Source organism: Leucoraja erinacea, chromosome 32 (genome assembly GCF_028641065.1).
Source record: "Leucoraja erinacea ecotype New England chromosome 32, Leri_hhj_1, whole genome shotgun sequence".
Classification (NCBI taxonomy): Eukaryota; Metazoa; Chordata; class Chondrichthyes; order Rajiformes; family Rajidae; genus Leucoraja; species Leucoraja erinaceus.
Genome location: NC_073408.1, coordinates 4,487,899 through 4,503,761, shown reverse-complemented (window position 1 = coordinate 4,503,761; position 15,863 = coordinate 4,487,899). Strand labels below are relative to the sequence as shown.

General features: G+C 37.0%; 2 protein-coding genes across 3 annotated transcripts in view; both read left to right on the top strand.

The window, feature by feature from the left end:
* Positions 1 to 15,863, top strand: part of LOC129712294 (apolipoprotein A-I-like) — a 161,017-nt gene that overhangs the window by 36,765 nt on the left and 108,389 nt on the right. The gene's annotated exons all lie outside the window — the stretch shown is intronic.
* Positions 1 to 15,863, top strand: part of sik3 (SIK family kinase 3) — a 166,177-nt gene that overhangs the window by 97,240 nt on the left and 53,074 nt on the right. The window lies entirely within an intron of this gene.

Below are 15,863 nucleotides of genomic sequence, written 5' to 3'. Positions count from 1 at the left end.
TCCTGTTACCTGTACCACTGTGCTTCATCCTTTTCTAAATCTAAATTATTTTTGTAAATTCAGATATTTACTTTCTCTTTCTTAATGAAAAATCTTGCCAATGCAAACAATGAGATTTTAAAAACCTATCAAATAAATGTAAATATAGAAGGTTTGATGCATTATATCAACTGTGAATGGAATTGAATTGTTGGAGGGAAGCTTTGAAAGCAATATTGTGATAAAGGAATCAAGACGACTCAATAGAGTGCTAGAAATATCACCAAAATATTGAAGTTGAAGAATCTTGAGTGTTTTATTTTCATATGTCCCGAAGCGGACCAATGAAATTCTTAGTTGCAGCAGCACAACAGATATGTAAACATAGTACTCTGTTAAACATCATAAAAACAACTAAAGTTCAGTGTATTTAAAAAAAAAAAAAGTAGGTGCCATCTATTCACCTGTTCAAATTGAGTAATATTGTGATATGACAGAAATGGCGCAAATACAAAGTGGGCACATTCATGCAGTAGTGACGATCTAGAATTGTGGATTTACTCTCGTGAAGAGTATTAGTTTGTATGGGAAGTTGCATTCAGCGATACGCTGATCAAGCATAGTTGGGCAACACAGAGAGGACACAATTTAATCAGAAAACAAACAAAGTAAGAATGAGAATGATTCTTCACCAAAGGTTATGTGGGGAAAGAACATTTACACAGATGGTATATTGAAGAACTGATTGACAGGGAATGGGGGAAGAATAAGAAATACACTTTTTGGATCGTGATATCAAGGTTCCAACTGGGTGCAATTCACACTTTTCATCTCACAATCTTTCAGCATTGTGGCCTAGAAATTATTTTATAGTGTTTACCATTCATGTGCAAAACACTATTGAATTAATCAAAAATATAATAATTAAATTTAATTGGATGCTAAATGTGCCAGTGTACGTTAGCTATGCACCCGTCATGGAAATGCCTGCAAACTGCTTGCCATGTTCAGTGGAGTCATATACACTGTAAACCCCAAATTGTGCAAGATTATGTGCAGATAAGGCCTGTGAATATGCCTGACCGTTTGGCACAATGTAACCCAGTCCGCCACGACCTTGTACATCCCAATTCTTGGGCATTTTATTACAATAACATTTTTCAACTTAAAGATGTCAATTAACATTTAATCAAACAAAATTAGTTATAGTAATATTACTAAGAGTATTGAGAACTATCACTTTAAGAGTGCCTATAAGATGAGGGAATTATGTTTCACACTTGACTGTGCTTTTTGCTTGGTTTCCGTGATACTTATGCCCATGGCGTCTTGCATTTTTGCGTGCAGGGAGATTATTCCCTGAAACTGGCATGAGTTCTTTGTGCAGCATAGGTTTGCCATGTTTTTGAAGTGATTAAAAGTTTCTAGGCATTTGTTTTCTGCCACATGCTCCCAAATATATTTGTTTTTCTCAAAATCTGTTGCATAACCGGAAAGATTTGTTTTTAACTTGGAGCCAAACCACTGTTCATCTTCTGTCATGATAAATTAAAGTTAGCAAAATAAGCCAAAGGAATATTATGTCTCAGAAATTATCTTTATGAATTCTGTATTGGCAGTTTTAAGTAATAATTCTATTGAAAGTGACTGATAAAATTCATACTTTCACTGCCTATTACACTGGCTATTACACATTGACGGCAGGTATCCACTGATGTGTTAACTTTAGCAAACTGAATTTACAGTAATCTGGATCAGTTTAATCTTTGGTACTTGCCATCATGGTATACTGGATGACTTGGAGTATGTTTTTAACTTTGTTTCCATCTTACTTGATATGAAGGAACTTTCCTGAATTATAAATCTTCTGTTTATTTCCTGGCATGTTTCGCTTAAAAGACCAAGCGATTTTTTTTTTCATGGAAAATGTTGCCTATTAATCCAGATGCATTTAAAATTCAAACTGGTGTATTAGTCTCAGGAGATTATGAGATATGTTCCTACCTATATGCCTCCAGTTATGAGTAATTATGTTCATTGGAGCAAGTAAAAGGAAACTTGCTAACATCCCTCCTGTTCTAAAAGGAGTTGCAGTGTACAAATAATTTTATTTTCCACAAACCCTGAAGCATTCCATAACTGCTGCTATAGTGCCTATAAATCAGATTTTTGTATTTCCCTTTCTCTTTTGTTCATGCTTAGATCTGTCTGGTGACAAAATGTCATTTTCTTTCAGTTCAAGTTCTTTCTTTCTCCTGAAAGTTAAAATTTTCATGCTTTGGTGATATCAGCAAAATACCTTTAAAATATTATGTTTTCAGACAATAAAGCATCACAGATTTATAGAAAATGGTTGTCTAACTATTTGTTAGCATTTGTGTTGAATCCTCAAATTGCCTAAGAATATACTAGTTTTAATAAAAATAAATATTTTAAGTAAGTTTGTTTTTAAACCTGAACTAGGTTCCTGGATAAACTATCCAATTTACTTACAATAATTTTCAGAAATTGTTTTTTAGGTTTTGATTCTTGAACTTGACTCATTATCAGAAAAGATCAGAATGAATTCCCTGGATGAGACGAAAATCAGTTAAGATTTCAGGTGCAAAACCTTTATTGAAGGGTTTTCGACCTGAAACATTAACTGTTAGCTGTTAAATATTAGTTTTAATAGATTTCCAACATCTCTAGTTTTGTTGATTTCCATTTAGAATTTGGAAGAGATTATGTAGTTAATGATCCTCTTGGGAATCGTGAGCAGAGCATGTGAGAATTCTAGTTAAAAGCAGCACAGTGTCACAGCTAATAGAACCACTGCCTCTCAGCTGCAGAGACCCGTCTTCAATCCAAACCTCAGATGCTGTTTGCATGGAGTTTGTACATTCTCCCTGTGATGCTGTAGGTTTCCTCTGGGTGTTGGGTTTACTCCCACATCCCAAAGGCATATGGGTTGTTAGGTTAATTGTCCACTATAAATTGAGTTGTTGCAAGTGGACTGCGAAAATAGGCCAAAGCAAGGTGAGTAATGGCAGATATTTAAGCAGCTATTGCATAATGCTCAGCAGAAAATTTCTCAAACAGAAGAGGAACTCAGTGAGAAAGATGTGTGATTAACAAAGGAGGTCAAAGAAAATATTAAATCAAAACTCGAGCAAATGACCAATCAAATCTAGTAGTTGACCAGAGAACCAGCAGCAAAAGATTAAAAAGTTAATGAAGAAAGAGAAAATTGATTTCAAAAGTAAATTGACATTTTAGGTACAAAAACACCAAGAAAACTATAGATGTATAAAAAGGAATTGGATAGCTAAGGTAGGTGTGGGACCCCTGGGGACTGAGACTGGGGAATTAATAATGCAAAACATTAAAACCAATGTAATCAATAATTTAAACCAGCACATTAAATCAATCTTCACAATGGAGGACTCTACAAATATCCCAAGGAAAACAGATGGACTATTTTCAAATAGGAAGCAAGAACTCGTAACAATCTGTCAGAGAGAACCAAATATTGGAGATAATACTGGACGTAAAGGCAGACAGATTGCCATGCATTCAAGGGTGTTACAGGAAGTAAATGCAGAAATAATAGAGCTGTCGGTAGAAGATCTTCAAAACTCAAAGTTTCAGGAAGGTGCCAGTAGATTAACAAACAGCGAATGTGATACCCTTGTTCAAGAAGGTAGGGAGACAACATGATTTAAACTGAAGATAGACACAAAAAGCTGGAGTACTTCAGCGGGACAGGCAGCATCTCTGGAAAGAAGGAATGGGTGACGTTTCGGGTCGAGCCCCTTCTTCAGACTGGTTAGGGATAAGGGAAACGAGAGATATAGATGGTGATGTGGAGAGATAACAAGATGTGGACTCTTATACATCGGCGAAACCAAACGCAGACTGGGCGATTGTTTCACGGAACACCTTTGCTCACCCCTCGTGAACCAACCTGATCTCCCGGTTGCTGGACACTTTAATTCTCCTTCCAATTCCTACATTGACCTTTCTGTCCTCGGTCTCCTCCATTGTCAGTGAGGCTAAACGCAAATTGGAGGAACAGCATCTGATATTTCGCTTCGGCAGCTTACAACCCAGAGGTATGAATAAGAATTCTCTCACTTCGGGTAGCCCCGGCATTCCCTTTCTCTCTATCCCTCCCCCACCCAAATCGCACTAGCTTCCCATTTTCACCCTACAAACAGCTTACAATGGCCTATTTTTTTTATCATCATTACTTTTTTGCATATCTTTCATTCATTGTTCTTTATCTCTCCACATCACTGACTATATCTCTCGCTTCCCTTATCCCTAACCATTCTGAAACGTTTCGACCCGAAACGCCACCCATTCCTTCTCTCCAGAGATGCTGCCTGTTCCGTTGAATTACTCCAGCTTTTTGTGTCTATCTATGATAAACATGATATCCTCTGCCATTTCTGACAGCTCCAATGTGATCCCTCCACCTGTTGCACTCTCCCCCTCACCTTTCTGCAGGGAACTATCTCCATGATCATAGTTCGCTCATCTCTCCCCATCCACCCCTACCCTCTCCCAGTACTTACCCTTGAAATCCATTGGAGTGCAACAGCTATACCTTCACCTCCTCCCTTGCCATCATTCAGGACCTAAACAGTCTTTCCTGTACCTCTTCCAACCTGGTCTATTGCATTCACACTGCACTCAATGTGGCCGACTCTGCTTTGGTGAAACCAAGCATAGCCAAGATGACCATTTTGTGGAGTACTGCACTGTCTTCAAAATCCATCTTCAGCTTCCGGTTGGCTTGCATTTTAACACTTCTCCGTTGCTACAGAGAGTCCAAACTCAAATCGGAAAAACAACATCTTTCCATTGGATAGCTTACAACCCAATGGCTTGAACATCGAATTTTCCAATTCCAGGTAGCACACACCCCAGTGTTCATCCTCCACATACATACTCACCTAGTGTTTTTTTTCTCCCTTTGTATTCTTCTTCCATTCTCCTTGAGACTCTTGAAAGGCACCCATAAATAAAATGTATTATTATTATTATTATTTATTTATTATTATTCTCCCGTCTACACAGTTGCATACCCACCTCATCTGGATCTATCAATAACCTACCAGCCTGTACCCACCCTCTCTTGTGCAAGCAATCTTTCTTAGTCTTGAAGCAGGGTCTCGCTCGGAAAGGTTGACATGCACCTTTTGCCTCCACAGATTTTGCTTGAGCTGCTCAGTTCTTCCAGCACTGTGTTTGTTGTTCCAGATACCAGCATCTGCCATTTCTTTTGTCTTTATTTATTTCCTCTTCATCCATGTGCGAGACTCATTAAAAAAATTAACATTTTTGCAAAACTCTGAGTGAATATGTTACATTTGTAGGCCTACATTCCTGAACCGCCAAAGCTTTGTAATTTTGAAATCATAGAAGTTATTTATTTAAATCCAAGTTGTTTGGTTCTCATTATTTGTAATCATGAAATTTGCAATGAAGACTGTAGAGTTTTTCTATTAACAAGTCATTACTCTGCATGAATAAACATTGGGCCAGTTGGTATTACATAATCGAAAAATTAAACCATTTATTTAGGGAAATGGACTCAGGAATGTAAACATAATTAATTACAGTTCTCAACTGCTCAACTTTTGTGCTTACTGTCAGTGCTTCCTGACTTGAGTGCACCCATTTCAATGGATTCATTTTGATCACTTCATTTTTTGTGACTTAAATCATGTATTTTTGAAATGTGAAAGTGTGTACCCAAAGTGGACTACAACAAGAATGAAAAATGTTTTTTTTTTAAACAATTACATAGAACATAGAACAAACAGTACAGCACAGCCCACAATGCCTGTACCGAACATGATGCCAAGTTAGACTGTTCTCATCTTCCTGTACATGATCCATATCCCTATATTCCCTGCATTTCCATGTGCCTATCTAAAAGCCTCTTAAATGTCACTATAGTATTTGCCTCTACCATCACATTTGGCAATGTGTTCCAGGTCCCTACAACTCTGTGTAAAAACACTTGCCCTGCACATCTCCATTAAACTTTCCTCGTCTCACATTATAGCTATGCCCTCTTGTGTTGGATATTTCCACCCTGGGGGAAAAAGGTTCTGACTGTCTGCCCCATCTATGCCTTTCATCATTTTATTTACTTCTGACAAATCTCCCCTCATTTTGTTGTGGGAGAAACGGTTAAGGCTTTTTTTGGGTCAATTTCCTTTACAAAATAATGTACCACATTTATTGCTAGATGTCAGATGAACATTACACAGATTTTTTTCTGCTTAAACTACTTTGTGTCATGAATTTTACTTTCATGATTACAGAAGCATAATATTCCTGAAGGTCAAAGTACCATCTGTGAAGAGAGAATAAGAGTTAATATTTCAAATGTCTGATCTTTCATCAGCTATGATTGTCTCTCTTCACAGATGCTATCAAATATTTCCTACATGTGTTACAGTTTCTGGGAGTAGGACTTTAAAGCTAGAAATGCAAATAATAAATAGATGTTTCCGTTGAAATTGCAATTCATGTGAAATAATTAAAATAAGCATTTTTAATTTATATTAAATATCTAATATATGTGTTAATATTTTTGCACAAATGTTTCTGTTAATGGATATCCATAGTAAAATTGGAAAAAAAGAATTAGACAAAACTCAAAAACATTCGCTCATTTATTATGTGACTAATTATTAGATTTATAGCATTTCTGTTGGGAAACGAAAATAAAAAGATGTTTATTGATTAGCGTTTGACAATAGGCTAATTAAAGGGATTAAAATACAGTGTGATTGTTGCATATATGAATAGTTTGATTCTCTCTCACACACACACACACACACACACACACACACACACACACACACACACACACACACACACACACACACACACACACACACACACACACACCCTATGTGTATTTGCACACGACATGCTTTACCTAAAGTAATTAACTTTTTGTAAATGTTGACCTTTGTTAGAAGACAATTGTTTAATGTAAATGATTAGTGCGGTGAACACAGGAAATCAATGGAAGGAAAAGAGCAGAAGATAACGTAAGTTCTGGAGACCAAATTGATGTTTGGTTTGATTATCATGTGAAGAGTCCACAGATTGAGTAACTGGCAGAATAGCTTTTAACTATATATGCATCGATTTTGCCAATAACAATACATCTTAAGTGAACTGGCATAAATACAATGCAAAGGTAGTCTCGTTGACAGAAAATTTCTGTCTACTATATAGAGAAATTTAGCAAATTAACTGAAAATATATAAATAATTGACGTAGCAAAGGAACATTTTGTATTGTAATTTTGTCCTATTATTAGGTGGGGGGGGGGGAGGCATCTAATGGGACTTTGTAATTGTTATTATCTAGGTTGAATGCTTTGAAAATCTTCTTTGCGCTGAGTAGTTTTAATATAGGGAAATTGGTGGAAAGTTTATGTTAGTTGACGTTTGCAAATTTTGCATTTGCAAAGGTATTGACGTAATAGGACTGATGAAATTATGAATGGTATCTGACTAAGAGTGGACACCGAGTTTGTGCTCTAGTGCTACCTCCCCAGGGCAGCGCTATATCATTCTCTATAGTGCATTGGTAGACACCTTGGTGAAGTGCCATGATGCCCACAAGTATTGGTGCCATAACGGAAGTGATCTGAGATAGTGTGGCAGAAATCTGATCTTCCACTGCTGTCTTTAGGTATTCGATGGCTTCAACTTGTGATGAAGTTAGTGGAGACATCAGGCATCAAGTGATGTATAACGATAATTGGTTGGCATGCATTGTAATAGTGCTGGTTACTGCTTCCATGTTGGAAAAGATTGGTTGTCATTACACACATTCCTGAGTGATGTTGGAGCTATACTCCCCTTGCTCCTTGTTAGGAGGTTTTTAATGTGGAAGAGAATAGAAAGGCTGGATCTGTTTTCCCTGGTGCTGAGAAGATTAAGAGGGGACATGATTGTGGTCATTTTATAAAATGATTATGAGGAATATTGATAGGGTAGACTGCAGGAAACTATTCCCATTATCAGAGGTATACCAAGGTTCGCCAGAACACATGGACAATTAATATGGCGCTGCAGAAATTGCAATTCCACATTATCAGATCTCTTCTGCGATTGTAAACTGCTTTCAGAATTGCTGACCATCAACCCGTCTACTCTTGGGTTTTCTGACCTTCCTCTTCGCCACACCTTGGGCTTTCCATTTGTCCACACAATCCCAGACCCGATGCTAGACTGTTTCTGCAGCAGTTTTTGCAGAACAAGCCATTTGTACCGCTGAATTGGTGCAATGAATTGCAGGGATTTGCATTCATGGACTTTTCCACAAAACCGGTACAATGAGATCATATGAATTTAATTTAAATGTATTACTACAAAGACTGTAACATTTTATGATCACAATTGTTTTCATCTTTGGCGTCTAGATTAACCAAATGTTCTTGAGCCGTTTTCGATTAATTGCTGTAGATGTTATTTTCTTTACATCTGTAGTATGATTATTTAAGGAGAATGAGGGAAATAAATACAGTTAATTGTGTGGACAGGGTTCCTACAAAGATGCTGCCTGATCATATGATTTCCTCCAGCAGTTTGTTTTTTGTTCAGGATTCCAGCATCTGCAGTCACTTGCATCTCGAGTGTGCATTATCTGTGTTGGTGAGCCAGATGGAGGTCAAAAATGGCATCATTTCATTTTAATTTTGTTTCCCTTGGCAACTTGCGTTAGAACTGATTGTCTTGGGAATTGAAGGAACACATTTGATTTTATCACATTTGTATTCCAGTGTGCTGCTGATAATATTTATTTTTTATGCAGGCTGTGCATTGTAGCCCTCAAAGGATTTGTGTGGGCTGTTCATTTAATGATCTTGAAACATTAAGGCTGTTAGCTGTAAGAGCTCACATGTCACACATGTGTTTGGTGTACAGTGCAAATTCAATTGGAAAATTCTGCTAAATGATCACAGATGAGACCGATTTGTCAGCTTGCTAAAATGCAAGAGGAACAATTTGTGTCAGTTTAATTATCAGTCAAGTGTGAAAATGAATTGAGGAACATTGCAGCCCACCTCCCTGTTACTGCTCTCGGGTTACGGAAATCCAACCTTATGGAATTCTCAAATCACTACTCAAAAATGTGAAATCTATCATTAACTAAAACTCACTCTGTGGGTGTGTGTGGGTGTGTGAAAATCTGGTTAGTGTTCCTATTTTCTTCCAAACACTAGGCCACAGCCTTCCCATTTTCAACCATCCTAATGCCATTTTTCCCCATGACGCGATAAACACCTTCCCTTCGCATTCCAACGTCTATTTCCGAAGTTTTTTGTTTTAATCGTTTAAAGTTTTTAAAACACCAAACACCCCACCGCGTTGGGGGACGGGACCCAACGCGTCCCACTTGGTCTAGTAGATTAAAAAATTCACACTTATAAAATTTATGTGGGAAAAAAATAAACAGAAAAGAGAAAGGAAACAGTAAATGTTGTCAACTTTATTTTTAGTACCGCATGCTAATAAGATTTAACCTCACTGCATCAATTGGGTTAACAGTCTCAGCCACGTCCCTCTATTGTCTTGTCCTCTCCAGACTGAGAACATGAATCTCAGAGCTCAGCACTACCACGCTCTTCATCTACAAGGCCTTCTCTCTGATGTGCTGCATTGTGCGGAGCTGCAATAGTCATGGCCAGCTCCTTAAAATAATCCCCTGGCATTTACTTCACTTCCACTAAATCACTGCACTTTAACCCATAATTCCCCCTCCCTGAACTTCTACACCATCTCACACCCACGATACCTGACCTTCGATTCCAATTCCTTTCCGTCATTATCAAACTCTTTTCCTATTCCATGTATGTCAGCGAAAATGCCTTGCATATTCAAGAGCACGACACTGCTGCACTCTGAGATATTTGTTCACATGTCCTTGGATTGGAATGGAGGTAGCTATTTTGTTGCCAACCCAATCAATGAGGTGGCGTTATACTAATCTTATTGCCCCACTATATTAAGTGACTAAAAATGTAAAAAATGACAAACTCTGTTTCTTTTGAATGAACCATTTCCCCATAGCATAATGTGGGCCTCAACTGTTAAATACCAATTGTGGTACACTTCATCATCACCAATAAAATGGCTTAACATGAGAGAAAAATGTCCCATAGGAACACGGCTTGTAACATGGGATTCAAGGGGAAAAGGGGAAAATTATAGAAAGTCGCGATACAGAGGTTTTCTAGAAATGCAACACCTCTGTAACGGGGAGTGGGGGGGGAGCTTGTTGGGAGCTTGAAACCAATTTTCCCAGACCTAAACTTTAAGACATTGCTAGCATTATGGCAATACAATATGCCCACCACATTGAATTTATTGCAAGAAAATTGAAATGCCTTTGAAGTGAAGTAGTCGCTGCAAAAATGTGGGATCCTGGTGAAACAACACCAGAAAGAGAATCCCTTAGAGGGGTTGCAACAAAGATTATTCATGAGAAAATGCTCCTATTGAATAAAAAAACCTTGATTATCTCAGGAGTTCAGAGGAATGAGGTGATCCAAATGAAAAACATAATATTCCCCAAATGCTTTATCAGGCAGATACTGACAGCACCGTTTAACCTGGTTGTAGAATTAAAATAGTCCCAGGATAAGGAACCGATCAGTTAGAAAAGAAATGTGAAGACACCTCTTCACAAAATGTTCTGCCCCAGATGGTTATGGATGCTGAGTTGATGATTATATTTAAGACTCCGATTAAGAAATCTCTGTGCACTTATAGAATATTGGGAAAAATGCATTAATAAAGATCAGCTACAAACTCGTTGGATGGCAGCACGTAGTTGCCTTTGGCCTCAAATGAGTGAAGGGGAACGAGTTGTGTAAGGTATAATATAAAGACGCGTGTTTAATTACTATAAAACGACAGTGCACGTAAAGTAGGTTGATGCACACGCATTCTTTTCCTTTAAGAAGTTATAAGAGGATGGTCATTTAAAATAGGTGTGTGGGAATTTCTTTTCGCAGAGGATAGTGAATCTCTGAAATGTTCTACTCCAGTGAAATGTGGTGGTAAGATTATTGAAAGTATTTAAAGAGGAGATGGATGTTTTTGTAAAAGATGGGGGAATTGTGGTCTATGGGTAACTGGCAGTGAAGGAGTTGCGATCTGGGGCCAATCACCATGATCGGATTGAAGAGTTCGACAGACTTGAGGGGCCTATTGCATATCCTGCTCCTTTGTTCTTTGATCTCAATTTTCCTTGTAGAGATGAACATATTTCCTCCAGTGACTATTTATTTGCATAATTTCATTTAAAAAGGAAATTCAGTATTCAAAACAAAGTTGTTTTATATGCAGGTTTGAATGCATTTTACATGACTGTAGAATACAACAGTTTATATTCAGTTTGCAGCATTTGATATTGTGTGGTCAGGTAAATCTATCTCCTTTATTGCAGTTAGTTGATTATCAATGGTGCATACTACAGGATAACAAAGTGCAAAGTATACTGAGAATGTAGAAACTGGGTAGCAACTGAAAAATGGTTTACTTGGACACCTACAGCTCTTTTGGCAAAATCAATACATTGATCAGCTTGCTATTAACTCTGTGGCTGTCAAGAAAAAGAGCCTGTATTGTTGTGTAGTTGAAGTTTATGTAATATGACCAATTCTAGTAAAATTCCCCCCACATTGAAAACCCTGGACATAATTGATGTAATATTTATTTTTGATGTTCAGTTGAAATGAACCACTCATGGAATATTATTTCATATCTAGGATGTTTAACATATTTGCAGAGAATTTAAATATATTTATCCAGAATTTCCATTGCTGGAAGGAAAAATGAAATACCTCTGTAATAATTAATTAGATTTCATGCTCCTGGAATGCTTTTGAGAATATTACATTTCCAAAAAAACCTAATTATTTTTAACTGGTTCCTTGATTTTTATTTTATGCCTTAAAAAATCCAACTACTCACTCCCTGTGTTTCCAAACCCTGGTATTTTTTTTACATTTCCAATTTTCAGGAATTTCTAATAAAATAATCCTTTGGTGTTACATATGATGTCTTTAATTTTTATTTGATAATGTGACTTTTAAATTGTGCATTTTTCATATTTTTAGGTTTGTATTTCTTTACAATAACCGAAAGCCATTCAGCCTATCAAGTCTATTTCAGCTCACAGGGTAATCCTAGTCCGCACTTCCGTCCCAGTAACTTTGATTGTCTCAAACATCTATACTGTCTCAAATACTGACCATTTCCTGACACTTGATTTCCCCCTGCCATTCACCTGGAGCTGGGGTGAATTACAATAGCTAATCGACCTACCTCCAACACTTGTTTGGGATGTGGGAGTTTCCAGGGGAAATCCACTTGGTCAAATGGAGAACGTGCAAACTCCACACAAATGACACAGGAGGTCAGGATTGAAGCTGGTCACTGGAGATCTGATGTAGTTCTTCATTCATTTGGCAAAACAGTGAGTTCAGTTAGTGAAGAGGAGAATGAAATTCAAAATTAAACTCCTTTATTCTTAAAATTGGTTTGTAGTTGAAGCAATATTATGCAGAGATCATTGAACTTTAACCCACTCAATGCACTTCAGAAGCACAACATCTACTGTTAATTTTTCATGCCACTTTTCATTTCATTTCACTGCACATCTCGTATGTGTATGTGACGAATAAACTTAACTTCAATCACTTTTTTGGCGCTTAATGGAATAGCCATGATGTTGCTGGAGTAAATTAGGGAGAAAACATAGTAGTACCTAACACAGGTAGTAAGAGGTGCCTTTGCATATGAAGGTATATTATTATTGGAAATATTATTATTATTGTTCTCCTAATTTAGTTGCTCTGTTATAGAAACCAAAAGTTAATGCATTTGACTGAAGTATTGACTGAACATACCTGATTTTGCCCAATAACAATAATAACACACTGAACTGAATCAAAGTTGAAAATCAACAATTTTCATATCTTGCTTTTAACTTCATTGATGTTTTGACCCTGTGATATTGTTTTGTTCCTTTTTTTTAATTTAAAGTGAAATGTTAAAGAGAATCCCTTGTAATATTAGTGTTATGAGCTGTCCTGTGTTGCCATGGTTTGTTGGAAGAAAAGTGCACATTTTCATAATTTCAGGATGCCTATTGAAACATATTCTGCAACAAAGTAGTGTAACGGTTATGTGTTGAGATACAGTTTATGTTGCAAATTGCAATCATAATTTGTGCAGGAAAGGAGGAAGCAGGAGAGGGTAAACAGAGAAAATGAAAGATTAAGAAAATAATTTGAAGAATCATACTTAATAGATGGATGAGAATGGATTAAATAAGGGGGAGTAGAATTTTGACAAGTTTTACTTTCGTATTTGATTTCTATAAAGTACACAGAGGCTTGATTATCACCTCTCTCCCTCAGTTCACCATTTTCAGTCACCACTACTCCATCTTTCCCAATTTCTAATGATGGACATCTTTGTTGATGTATTACTGCCAGTTAATACTTAAATACAACATTATGAAATGCTTTAAGTATTCAAACCACAAACTGCTGTGTGTGTTAAATTATAATGACAGACCTAGTAATTACTGACATGGAAAATAAAATATGTCTGATTAATTTTCCTTTTTCCTTTCACTAAAATGAATAAAGTGACCAATTTAAGCTGAAATATGAGTTTTGAATTATCGTTTGAGGTTGCTTAATTAATAGAATGGACATAAAGTAAGAATACAGTGTTGCATTGTGACCACCCTTTGGATTTGCCATATACCCTGAAACCATCTTTTGTTTCATGAGAACTGTGCATGATTTCAGTGCCTGAAACTATATTTGAGTGTACCAGAGCATGAATCTGCAACTGTTTAACATTACTTAATAAGATACAGCTTACAAGTGACTGTTAAGCATATAAGCATATCATAAAAGAAGAGACCTCAGATTAAGTGAATATCACAGAATAGTTACAGCACATAAAGCTATTTTGTTTATCAGGACCGCATCAATTCTATGCAAGAAAAATCCAGCTAGTCTCAGTGCTGTGCCTTCTCCCCATAACTCAGCAACTTTTGAGTAGTTTTCCATTTCTCTTTCAAAAGCCGTCATTGAATCTGCCTCAACTATCCCTCCTGGTGTACATTTCAGATTCTATCCACTTGTTGCATTATGTTCTTCATGTTGCTTTTGCCAAACACCTCCATTTTATTGTCCTCGACACTTCTGATGATGTTTCAATAAGAACTACGCATCTTCTCCACTTCAAACTGAAAATCGGGAAAAATGAAATACGAGTTGAATTCCAGGCTTTTCATTATCACTGAATAAATCACTGCCTCAATGGTCCTTTGAAATTAGGTTTATTTTGGATTGGTGGTAGAACAATACGTGTACTGTAATTATCGAGCTCAATGTAGTTGAAATGTCACCAAGTGCTTAACACTTTTGTAATCCACTACTGTTGATATTGTCTTTTTTGGACTTTTCTGTGTGGGACTCTTTCAGATGATCTCAGGTTTGATTCCTGATGATAAATTTCTGGTTTATACCAAAGATAGACACAAAATGCTGGAGTAACTTGGCGTGTCAGGCAGCATCTCTGGAGAAAATTGATAGGAGATGTTTCGGGTTCGAACCTTCTGCAGACACCTATCCATTTCCTCCAAGAGGTGCTGCCTGGCCCGCCAAGTTACTGCAGCATTTTGTGTTTATCTTTGATTTTTGGTGATTTTTATTGTGGCATTAACAATATTTTTGAAAACATGTTTATATGTCAGAGCAATTTCTATCATAGTCTTTTCCCAATCGTGTGTCATTCTTTGGTGATAGATAATCAAGTGTTGCAATAGAAAGCTGAGTACAAATATCTGCATAGGCCCTTCAATTTCATCATGTAAATTCTAGAATATTATTATGAATTTGAATACATCAATATAGTGCATTACATAATTGTGCGGTTATGGCCTTACATTAAGGAATGCAAATTTTTGCAATTGACATTTTTCCTGCTTGTCTGGTCTTTCTCATCAGTTCGTTACAGTAGTCCATTGATACTGTCGGTGTGTGGGTGAGCATAGTCCAAACAAAAGCTGACAAATGGTTACCCATTTTCAACAAAGGCCCTCTGAACAGTTTATTGCAGCCAATATGAAGTAGCAGAGGAAAATCTAGTATCCTTTAAACGTCGGCATAATACCAGAATTCACATGGAGATGGCTTGCTTTGTTCAAAAGAGCACAGGACGGAGGGACTTCTCACCTGCTGTTTTAGCTGCTGGGTTCCCCACTAATTACTTCATCTTTCACTGTCCTTTTAACAATCATTGACCAACAACAACATTCTCTATTTTCAGCTACACAATCCAAATCTCTTGCATACGCATACCACTTAATTATATTGAAGATAAAGGATACAGATTCAAAACAAAGGCCTGGAAATTCTCTCATAGTGCCAGTGTTTTAGAACAAAAAATATTTTTAGAAAGTGAATGTGAGCTTTGTGTACTCTAGAGGTTAAGTTCACATAATTTATCCAAACAATACCAATGCTGGGCTTGCACATTGACGTCAAACAGTGCACATTTTGGAATAATTTGCAAGAAATCGTGCTGGGCAGATGAGGCTTGCAGTCCGTGACTTCACTCATATCGCAGGTGTTGAATAAGATTTGACATTTGCTTTTGACTTTTATTTAAATGGCCAAACATTATATGGCCAGCTGATTGGGAGCCCATCTCCTCTAGGTAGGTGTTTATCTTGTATTTTCGCAATTATTTTTTCCACCTCTTCCTGTGTTGCCAATGTTTTTGACCCTAACCCATCTGATCATCTTCTGAAGAAGGGTTTCGGCCCGA